Source organism: Corvus hawaiiensis, chromosome 20, assembly GCF_020740725.1.
Source record: "Corvus hawaiiensis isolate bCorHaw1 chromosome 20, bCorHaw1.pri.cur, whole genome shotgun sequence".
NCBI classification, from domain to species: Eukaryota; Metazoa; Chordata; class Aves; order Passeriformes; family Corvidae; genus Corvus; species Corvus hawaiiensis.
In genome coordinates, this window is record NC_063232.1 from 10546818 (window position 1) to 10557289 (window position 10472).

Below are 10472 nucleotides of genomic sequence, written 5' to 3' on the forward strand. Positions count from 1 at the left end.
CCGGCCCCGGGGGTCCCTCCCGGCCAGGGGTGTCCTGGGGACACGCAGCGCCCGGCCCGGCCGGGGCTGGTGATGGACACGCGGCCCCCGCGACCCCCAGAGCCCAGATCGGGTGGCGGTCTGGCAGCTGAGCTGAGCCATTTCCAGCCCCAGCCCCTTCAGGGGTTCCATCAGCTCCGAGCCCAAACCCGGGCCCTGCGTGTCCCCACTGAACTCCTCATCCCCCTTTTCGGGGGGTGTATCTGGACAGGTCTTGGGGGGCAGCTGGGTTAAATGGGGGGATGAATCACAGGATCATGGAACAGTTTGAGTCGGAAGGGACCTTCAAGACCATCTCATTCCACCCCCCCTGCCATGGGCAGGGACTCCTCCCACTGTCCCAGGCTGCTCCCAGCCCCAATGTCCAGCCTGGCCTTGGGCACTGCCAGGGATCCAGGGGCAGCCCCAGCTGCTCTGGGCACCCTGTGCCAGGGCCTGCCCACCCTCCCAGGGAACAATTCCTTCCCAATCTCCCATCCAGCCCTGCCCTCTGGCAATGGGAAGCCATTCCCTGGGTCCTGTCCCTCCAGCCCTTGAGCCCAGTCCCTCTCCAGCTCTCCTGGAGACCCTTCAGGCCCTGCAAGGGGCTCTGAGCTCTCCCTGGAGCCTTCTCCTCTCCAGGTGAGCACCCCCAGCTCCCCCAGCTTGGCTCCAGTGCAGAGGGGCTCCAGCCCTCATAGGATCTCTGTGGACTCCTCTGGACTCGCTCCAGCAGCTCCACGTCCTTCTTATGCTGGGGACCCCAGAGCTGGACAGACATTGCAGGTGGGAGCAGAGTGGAAGGGGAGAATGTGTGTGGATGTGAATGAGAATCTGCTGTGTGGATGAAGGGCAAGGAATGCAAAACCACCCTCTCCACTGCAGGTGCAACACTGCCCCTTTCCCCCGTGCCGAGGGTTCGAGACACTGCTTGCCCCAGTACCCGACTCCTCGTGAGCCCCAATCTGCTGGGAGCGGGAGCACGAGCACGGAAATGCCCTGTCTGCACCCCCGGCCCGCAGGGCTCCCTGTCAGCATCCCCCCACTCCCCAAGCTCCTTCCACCGCTGCGGAAACTGGCAGCAAATTATCAGCAAACCCACCCAGTTCCTGCCCGGCTGCGCGAGGTGCAAGGCCCGACCTGGCTGCCCGCTTAAAGAAGTGTGAGCTCAATCCACGCTCGGGGCCGGCCCTCCGGAGCCCGCCTGGCTGGCTTATCTCAGCTCCCGCTTTATTTTAGGGAAAGCGCTGATTGCTACGGCCGCAGGAATTCCGGGAGGTGGAAATTACGGAGCGCTTTGCCCTCCACACCCGGCGCTGGGACACGGCAGGGAGATGGGGAGGGGGGCTGCGCATGAGCCCCTCGGTGGGCTCTGCATGGAGGCGGATTTTCTGTTCACCTGCACAGGGCAAAGGGCTGCGGGCTGGGGACACGGGGCACGAGAGAGGGGACGAGCATCGGCAGGGACAGCGCAGCCGGGCTGGCCCCGTCCGTCCGTCCGTCCGTCCCGCTGGCGTTGCCAGGTGATGTAATGCTTGAGCGAAAACACACGCGGTCGTTAAACGCGAGCTCCCCGCTCCAGAGGAGCGACGCGGGAGCAGATGGATGCGGGACCGGCAGCTTTGCAGCGGTTCCAGCAGCCTCGGGGCTGTGATGTGGCCCGCGGGATGCAGCCCCCGGGCGGGGCTGGCGGGGTGATGCATCCTCGGTGCGAGTGTCTGCACAACATGCAGAGAGCAGGGCTGGGACAGCGCTGGGAATCAGAACTGGGGCAGCTGGCCGGCTCCGAGCAGCTCCCAGCCCTTGCCAGTGGAATGGCTCTGACTTTTGAATGCGTGTTTTGTACCTAGAAAGAATAGATGTGAGGCAAGACCTCCCCGCCCCTGGCACTCGCGCCGGGGAACGGTATCCAAACCCTTTGTGATTTGGCCGGAGCGCTCCTCGAGCCGCCCGCGGGGATGGGCTGGGAGCGTTGCCCCAAGCTTGCAAAGTGTCAGGAGAAGCGGCGGGGAAGGCACAGAGACGGGCACGGGTCTGACGGGAAAGGGGCGAGGCAGGAGATGCTTCCCACAGAGGGGCCCGCGCGGAACAGGGGGGGTTGCGAGATCGGGGTGAGAAACCCACGGCGAGGGCTGCAGCAAGAGCACCTGCGGCCACGTCCTGTACCAGCGTGGGGGCTTTCCTGGGAGCCGTGGCAGCTCCGGGAAGGATGGAAGCTTCCTGCAGCCGGTCGGTGGCAGGTGCAGGTCACACACGGCTCCCCCAAACGCTGACATAGTTGCTGGGGGAGATGCCAAAGAGCCTTACGCTGCTGTGACACGCGCGGGGAGCTGTCCCGGGGGTAACACCGACGTGCAAAACACAGAAGTAAACACCCCTTTGCCATAGCTACGAGGAGCTCCGCACCTGCCCGGCCCCCGGACCCCAACCCTGCTCCGAGCGCTGTTGACGGCGTTGTCATAGGAAACGGCACTGCCGGGGTGTGCCGGGGCTTTGCGGGGCCTGCGCCGGATGCGCTCAAAGGAAAGGTATGTGCGAGGGGCAGGTCACACCCGCGGAGCGGCCTCGTCACCGTCCCAGGGAAGCTGAGGCTGGTACGCGGCCTTGGAACAGCCAAACTCACCGGGACCGTGAGGGCCTGAAGCTTTCATTCCTCCTGTGTCTCTGCTGAGCAAATGCTCCGTGTTTGGGGTGCGTGCCAGGACGGTGGTGAAGGGACAGGGAGCTGCCTCTTCCAGTGCTGAGCATCCTTAGGTTTTCCTGCCTCGGTTCACCGCTGTTAACTGTTGGCCACCCCTGGATAAGCTGCATAAAGGAAGCTCCAAACTAGAGACACTGTGAAAAGGACACCTCTGTCAGACATCCCTCCCAGGACACAGGGCAGGAGGATTGTGAGGCACGGACAGGGCTCTGTGGTACCTGAAAATCAGGGCAAGTCTCTGCTCAGCCTTATTTTCAGCAAGCGAAACCTTTTTATTTTGCCAAGTGCCCTACTCAGAGGTGTTTTCACCATTGTCCCCATGGCTCTGCTGATGTTAAAACACCAGGGATCTCTGGGTGCTCTGGGAATGGGATCCCGTTGCATGCCCCAGCACCTTCCCTGGGGGGAACATTCGGCCACACGTACAGCCCATGCCACAGCCCCACAGGACACCTGTGCGGCACACGCCTGGGGCAGCCCTGGAGCCATCCTGTCCTCGGTGTGAGGATCCTGGGATAGAATCCACACAGCCACCATGGGCATGTTCCAGTGTCATGGGCAGGATCCTGGGATAGAATCATAGGATCATGGAATGGCCTGCATTGGAAGGGACCTTAAATATCACCTGGTTCCAATCCCCCTGCCCCCACTATCCCAGGTTGCTCCAAGCTCTGTCCAGCCCAGCTTTGGACACTTCCAGGATTAGATTATCTCAGCTGTCCCAGTTTTCCCCGTTGTACACTTGATGCTGGGGTGTTTGTCACGGCAAGAGGAGCACTGCCAGCTCTGCAGGGGCTGTTTGGGGACCAGGGGCTCAGGCAGCCCCTCTCTGCCAGGTCCCATTGTCTGTTGGGTTTGAAGGCTCTTGGGACCCCACCTGTACCTCGCCCACCCTTAACTTTCCACGAGCTCCTCTTTCCCTGGCAGTCTCCCCCCACAGTGGTTATGGGAAGAGGTTTTGCCAACACAAGGATGCTGCTGGAGGGAGCAGAGCTGGAGCAGCAGCTGAGGGCAGTGGGGGATGCTCTTCCTTGACATGACCAAGAGAAACAGCATTGCCCTTCCAGCACCTCAGAGCGACCTGAGATCTCCTGGGAATGTTTGTCATTGGAGTCTCGTCACGAGGAGAAGGGGAGACACCTTCCCCAGCCCCTGCTAGAGACCCCTATCCCAGGTTTCTGTTTTCTGCCGGGCAGGAACAACCAGGACCAGATCCATATCTCTTCTGTCCCTCCACGGTGCTCTCCCTTTCCGTCTTTCCACCAGTTTTGGTGCCTGCTTCTCCCACCCTTTGGTCCCCTAGATCTCTCCTGTGTCCATGAGCCCTCACTGCAGCTCACACTCGGCTGCGAGCCCTGTTCCAATGTTTGTGATGGTGCCGTCTCTGCAGGCTTTGCCTCTCTGACCCTCTGCCCTGCCCTCATGGATAACCAGCTCTCCCTGTGCTGGGAAGTCCTGTGGATGTGACCCGTGAGGTTGGGATTGTGTTGGAAGTGGTGCAGCCGTGGGACAGCACTGGTGGGATCTCCATCCTTGGACGTGTTCAGAACATGCCTGGACGTGGCCCCGAGCAGCCTGACCCAGCTTTGGAGTGCTCACTTGCTCCAGCGCTGGGCTGGGGACCTCCAGGCATCCCTTCCAGCCTAAATCCTCCCATGATTTATATCGAATTCTCGCTGGTATTTCTGCAGTTCTGGGAAGCCTGCAGTGATATATCGTTGAACGGCTCTGATCCGATGCTGGCCAAGGAGGGATTTAGTGGTCCTGGCTCCATCCATCTCATTCACATTGTCCTTCTCAAGGACAGCTGAACATCTGCTGCCCATAGGTAACTCCAGGCCGCCGCTCCCAGCCTGGGTGTGAAACCTCTGCCTGCCTCCATCCCCAGCTCTGACCTGCCCTCAGAGATTTCGAGTGATTGTTTTCATCCTTCTCCCACTGTCTGGAGCTTTCCAAGTGTTGATTAAAAGGTACCATCACTGCAAAACATGCTGTGCCTGAGTGGCTGCAGCTTTCAGCAAGGGAGACTCAGTGTTTACTGGAACGGTCAGCAGCGATTCCCTGCCAGATGTCAGCTCTGACCCCCAGCAGTTTCGGCAGCAGATCCGCTTAAAAATTGGAAGATTGGTTTGTATTTTTGAAAGAAAGGAAAAAAAGCAGGATACGTTTATCATGGAGATACTGCTTTCCACTGCCTGTGTGCTCTGCAGTGGCCAAAGTGTGTTCAAAGGGGCTCTCAAACCTCCTTTGTGCAGAGAGTGGGGCTGGAAAATCTCAACCCAGAAGGGGAAAACTGAAGCAAATCGTGGGCAACCGAGCACAGAGATGTAACTGGTTACACTCAGCCAGAACATGAACTTTAGACACTGCCTGTGCTCCAGTTTGTGTCTGCAGCACAGAGGGGCCCTGAGGAAAAGGCGGTGGAGCTCTATTATCTCACAGCCAGATACTCGTGGTGCTGAGGGGAAACATAGAGCAGGCAGGGCTGGGCTCCCTCCCCTCCCAGCGCACCCTCCAAATGCCAGTCGATGGCTCCCAGAGCCCTGATAATTCGGACCATGACTCAGAGACCAAGAATCAAGAGCAGAGCTTCAAATTAAGAATTATTAAAAAAAAAAAAAAAAAAAAGCACATGCTGGGTACGGTTTTTTTGTGTTCTGCTTTTTAAGCCATGAGGTTTCTGCCTCCGGCTTTTCTGTGCATCCAGAAGGGCTTAGAGCTTGCCTTTCAGCAAAGTGAAATACGAGCCTCCCCCAGGCACAGGACTCTGGGAGATGGGGATTAGAGAACCTGAGAGGCGAGTGATACATTTGCTGATGGCAACAAGGCTGTGGATCCACAGCGGATGTTCTTTCCCCACAAGACCCTTGCAGGGAACTGTGACTCCCCACACAGGTTGGAGGACACTGGCCTGTCCTGCTCTGAGGTGCCCTGGAGGCTGGAAGGGACCAGCTCAGCCATGGGGTGACCTTGAGATGAGTTCCCTGTTCCAAAGCGCTCGGCAAGGTGGGGATCTGGCTCAGCAGCCACCTCCACCCTCCTTGCCTGACTCCCCGAGAGGCACCACGTGTGTGATTAAAAGCCCTGCAATCCTGAGATCTGGAATGTGGTGGTCTCTGTGCTGGGAAATGGCAGAAATCCTGCAAAAAGCTAAAAAAGTGCTTTGCCCAGGGCTGCAGCTGGATACGTGCGTGCGGGCTGGTGCTAGGTTCCTCTGCCACCCTCCCGGGGCTGCCCAGGGACCTGCAGTTTTCCCATTATTTTCCCCTTGGGAAAGCACCTGCTGCTGGGGAGGGTCACTGTCGGCAGCTGGCCTGGCTCTGTCCTGGCAGCCCAAAATGTGACTGGGATTTAATGGCTTCAGTGGAATAACAGGAGAGGAACCCGGGGAGGTGGTGCGGGAGGTCAGGGCTCTGGGGGACTGCCAGGCTGGGGGGTCTCACAGCAAGGCAGGTGTGGGGACAGGAGCAGAGGGCAGAGGAGACAAGAGAGGGGGTGAGAAGGTGGCTGGACCAAGGCAAGGAGAGCTGGAACAAGACTTGGAGCCTGCAGGAGAGATTTAGGGGCCAAGGAGGGGGCGACCAGGTGTCAAAATTGAGGGAAAGATGGAAAGGAGGGACCAGAAAGGGATGGGTGGTCCAGTGTTACAGAGCAGCTACCAAGAAAAGGATATGGATCTGCTCCAAGATGGGAGAGTGGGGAGGAGAGGCCAAACACCCCGTGGGATGGAAGGGACCGGCTCTCAGAGCTGGGAACAGAGGGAAACGAGAAGAGCTTGTGCCAGAGAGGTCAGGGGCTGAGCAAGGGCTGGTGACACCAAGCAGAGGTGACGGTGGCCCAAAAGCCCCTGCGTGGGCTGACATCAGGAATGGCAGCTGTGACAGAGCAGAGGAAGCAGGGAGGTTCCTGCTTTCATCCCAGCACCAGCCAGGATTCCCTCACACCTCCTGGTGCTCCTCCAGAGCTGCATCCCTGCAGGACTCTGCCCGTGCACTCCTGCCACCTCTGGGCCGTTCTTCTCGAGTCGAGTTCTTCAATCTTCCTCCCCGAGCAGCAGCAGCAGAACCAGATCCTCCCTCAGACAGGCTCTGCCCAGCCCTGGCTGCCTCTCCCCATCGCTGTAGGGCCGCTGGCCAGCCCGGTCCCGCTCTCCAGCAGTGCCTGTGCTGGGAACATCCCAACCTGTGCTACCCTCTGGGGGACGGGGTGGGAGGAGGGAGCCAGGTCACCACGAGCCTGCACCCCCCACATCTCCAGCCCCACGGATGCCTGGCACAGCCGGCAGGGACCCCGAGGAGCTGCCCCTATCTCTCTCCCACGGGTGTGTAAGGGATGATCCAGAGCCTCTTGTTGCTACATCCTCCTGGAGTCTGAGGAGAGAAACACTGCTGGGGGAGAGCACCCTTTGGTTTGGGGTGATGGGCAGCCTTTTGGGGGCTGTTTCACTGAATTCTTTCTCTTTCTCCACCAAGCCCCACTCCAGGTCTCAGCTTCCCCGGGGAAGCCGTGACTGTGTCCGTCTGCTGGGGCTTGGCTGCGCTCCTGAGCAGCCCTGGGAGCCGCTGCCCGGCGCTGGCAGGTCTCGGCATGCCGGTTCCCAGCGCGTCTGGGCTGGGAGCAGCCGCGGGGCTCGGCCGCGGGGCTCAGCCGCTCGCGGAGCGCTCTGGCAGCGGCTCCGGCACAAGCGCGGCGCTGGCCCTGCCCCAGCGCACGCTGCTTCCTCCCGGCACGCCGGCCAAGCGGAGTCAGCTGAGGACAGCAGCCGAGCCGGCAGCGCAGGCAGCGCGGGGAAGGGATGACGGGGCTGGGGTGGGTGCTGGGCAGTGCCAGGGAGAAGCCTCATGGAAGGGCAGTGGGAATTTGGGAGTTGCTGCCGTGGGTCCGCCTGCCGGATGCGCCGCTCGTCTCTTCCGCCAGGTTTTGGGGTGTCTCTGGTTCCGTTCTTTGCCAGCGTCCGTCAGCAGCCCCTGGGATTTGGGGCTTTTCCCTAACGTCAGAACTCCCGCACTGCCAGTCACGAACAACCCGTTCCCTCCAAATCGCCCCTCTTGCGCAACCATCACTAAATTTTCCTCCCAGCTTCCAAGCGTCACCTGTTGCCTCGAGCGATGTCACCTCCGTCCCTCACGTCCCTTATTCCCGCTGAGGTAACAGAGGCTTCCCTGTCCTCCTCTCTTTTATTCCCAGGAGCCGGGGCTGGACAGAGGCGATTCCTGCTGCCTCGTGCTCCTGCCTGCCGGTGCTTGAAGCTGCTGCTGCCGGTGACGTCCGTGCCCTGGCATCAGCCGTGTGCCAGAACTGCTCGCCTCAGGGATGGGCAGGGATGGAGGGTTTGAAAGCTTTCAGGTTCACCTCTGCGCCGCCACCCAGATCCCGTTGCCCACGGCGATGCTTTGGCTCAACTCGGCCAGTTAAGACGTCATTTGTAACTAGCACATGGATAACGTTTCAATTTAGTTAATGAATCTCTGACTGCAGAATGTTGCCTCGGGCCAGGTGAGCTGCTCGCTGAAGAGGCTGCGGACAAAAAGAGCATTGATGAAATATTTCACCCTTTCAAAGGAAAATTTGAGGGATTTTTTTTTTTTTTTTTTTTTTTTTAAATTTTTTTTTTTTTGTTCTAGCGTGGAGCTGGATTGTATTTCAGGGCTGAGGCTGAAACTGGCTTTTTTTCACTTTGAACCCAAATTATTAGGAATTTAGTTTTGGTTTCAGGGATAGAAATCACAGAGATACTGGGTTTAGGTAAAACTGATAAGCATCAGGCCTTTAGGTCCATTGGAATTGCTTAGGGAAGGTGTTTCCCAGTCCCAGAGGTGCTCCGGTTTTGGATCTGGGGAGCTCCAGCCTGACCAGGTGAAAGAGCGAGGAGTTGTGTGGGGGCTTCAGGAAGGTCCCCACAGGTGCAGATGGATGAGACACCCACAGCAGGGACACCCCACCGCTGTCGTGTCCTAATGCAGGGGGGTGCGAAGAGCAGCCAAGCACACAAACAAAGAGCGAGATGAGACTGAGGAAGAAGCAGCCACAATGAGCTCCCCTGGGGGTGCTGCATGAGAGCAGCCGCTGGATCAGCATCACAGAGGTTTTCAGGTGGCATTCGTGAGGGTAAATACGTTCCCCGGGAACGGCCGGCCAAGCCCCTCAGGAGTCGGGGTGCTGGGAGCGGGCAGTGCCCGTGGGAGGAGGCATCTGCCCCTGGGCAGCACCGGGGCTGCCTGGCAGAGGCACCGGCCGCTCTGCTCACTCGCCCTGCCATCTCTGCTGGAGCTGCTTTTCCTCACAGCACTTCACAACTCAGCACTCTCGAGTTAATTAGAGAACCATCTGCCCCGTTCTCGCACATCATAAAAGCGTGTTTAAAGCCGGGTGATAAAAGAGAGCATTAGTCTGGGTCACTGCAGGCTCCGATCCCGGCACAGCCCCGCCCGCCGCGCTCCCTGGCCCGCTCTCAGCCCAGGTGGGAACGATGTTTGAGTCCATCTGACCTTGCTCCGCTGCCAGTTTCCTTGAGAGACTCCCAAGTATTTCACAGCTCTCTCTCAGGCACGCTTTGTTCCCTAGCAGTCTCCTACAGCCTGTCCCTGCTTAACTCTCCTGGCTCCCTCTCGCTCCGGGGGCCGAGTTTCCGCCTCCCAAAGGAAACTTGGGACCTCGCCTGGCGCCAGCTCGTGGTAGTGGCCAGCAGGTCTGTCCCTGGTTTGGTCTTCAGATGGCTTCAGGCTTTTCCAGGTGGCCGTGGACAGTGCAGCCCCTGTCCCCTCCCTGGGGCACGCAGGGTGCAGGACACGAGAATGGCTTTGGGCACCTCCTGGGGGACACGGGGACACAGTGAGCACACAGGGACAGCTGGGCCAGCTGTGCTCGCGCCGTCACTGTAAATATCCAGAGAGCTCCTCTTCCCTCGCCTCTGCCTGCAGGACATGTTTCCCTCCTGGTGTGCAGGGCAGAACAACTCACCAGATGTTTCATGTTAAAAACTCCCTTTCCTCCTTTCTGCTTTCTTTAAAGAGTCTCAGACGGGGAGGTGAGGACCCTGTCTGCTCTGCTGAGGACCACCTAATCTGATCAGGTCCCTTCTGGCACGAGGCACATCCAGGCTGCCATCAACTCCACATTTGAATATTGAGATGGAGTGCAGCCCTGGGCACGGAGCCACGGAGCAAATCAGGTGAGCAGAGAGCTGTGGAGCTGCAGAACCAGAGCCTGCAGCATCCTGCAAACGCACGGGGCTGTTTCCAGAGGGGTTGTGGAGAGTCACCAGTGTTGTGGACCATGTGGCCTGAGGAGGTCACTGGGAGTGGGGACCTGCTGACCATCTGCACAGGGATCTAAACTGAGGGGAAAATCCTTCCAGATGCTCCCCGAGGAAAGGTGTGTGCCAGCCCAGCTGAGCAGACCTTGGGTGGGGTCCACCACTGGCCACGTGGCCTCTGTGACCTCTGACCAAGCCCAGAAGGGTGGGGAGATAGGAACATCCTGCTGGTCAATGCTCCAAGAACCTGGGATTGGAAAAGGGAGATGGCTCTGAGAAGAGCATGGTCAGTGGCTGAGGAGAGGGAAAGTCACTGAATCACAGACTGGCTGAGGTTGGCCAGGGCTCTGCAGGTCATCTGCAGTCCCCTGCTCGAGCCGGGACACCTGGAGCCAGTCACCCACAGATCGTGTCCTTTGGACTGTGTCCGTGGCTCGGAACAGGCCAGGGCCCATTGTAAGATGGATCGAGGGGAGGGGCTGTACCCTGGGACACTTT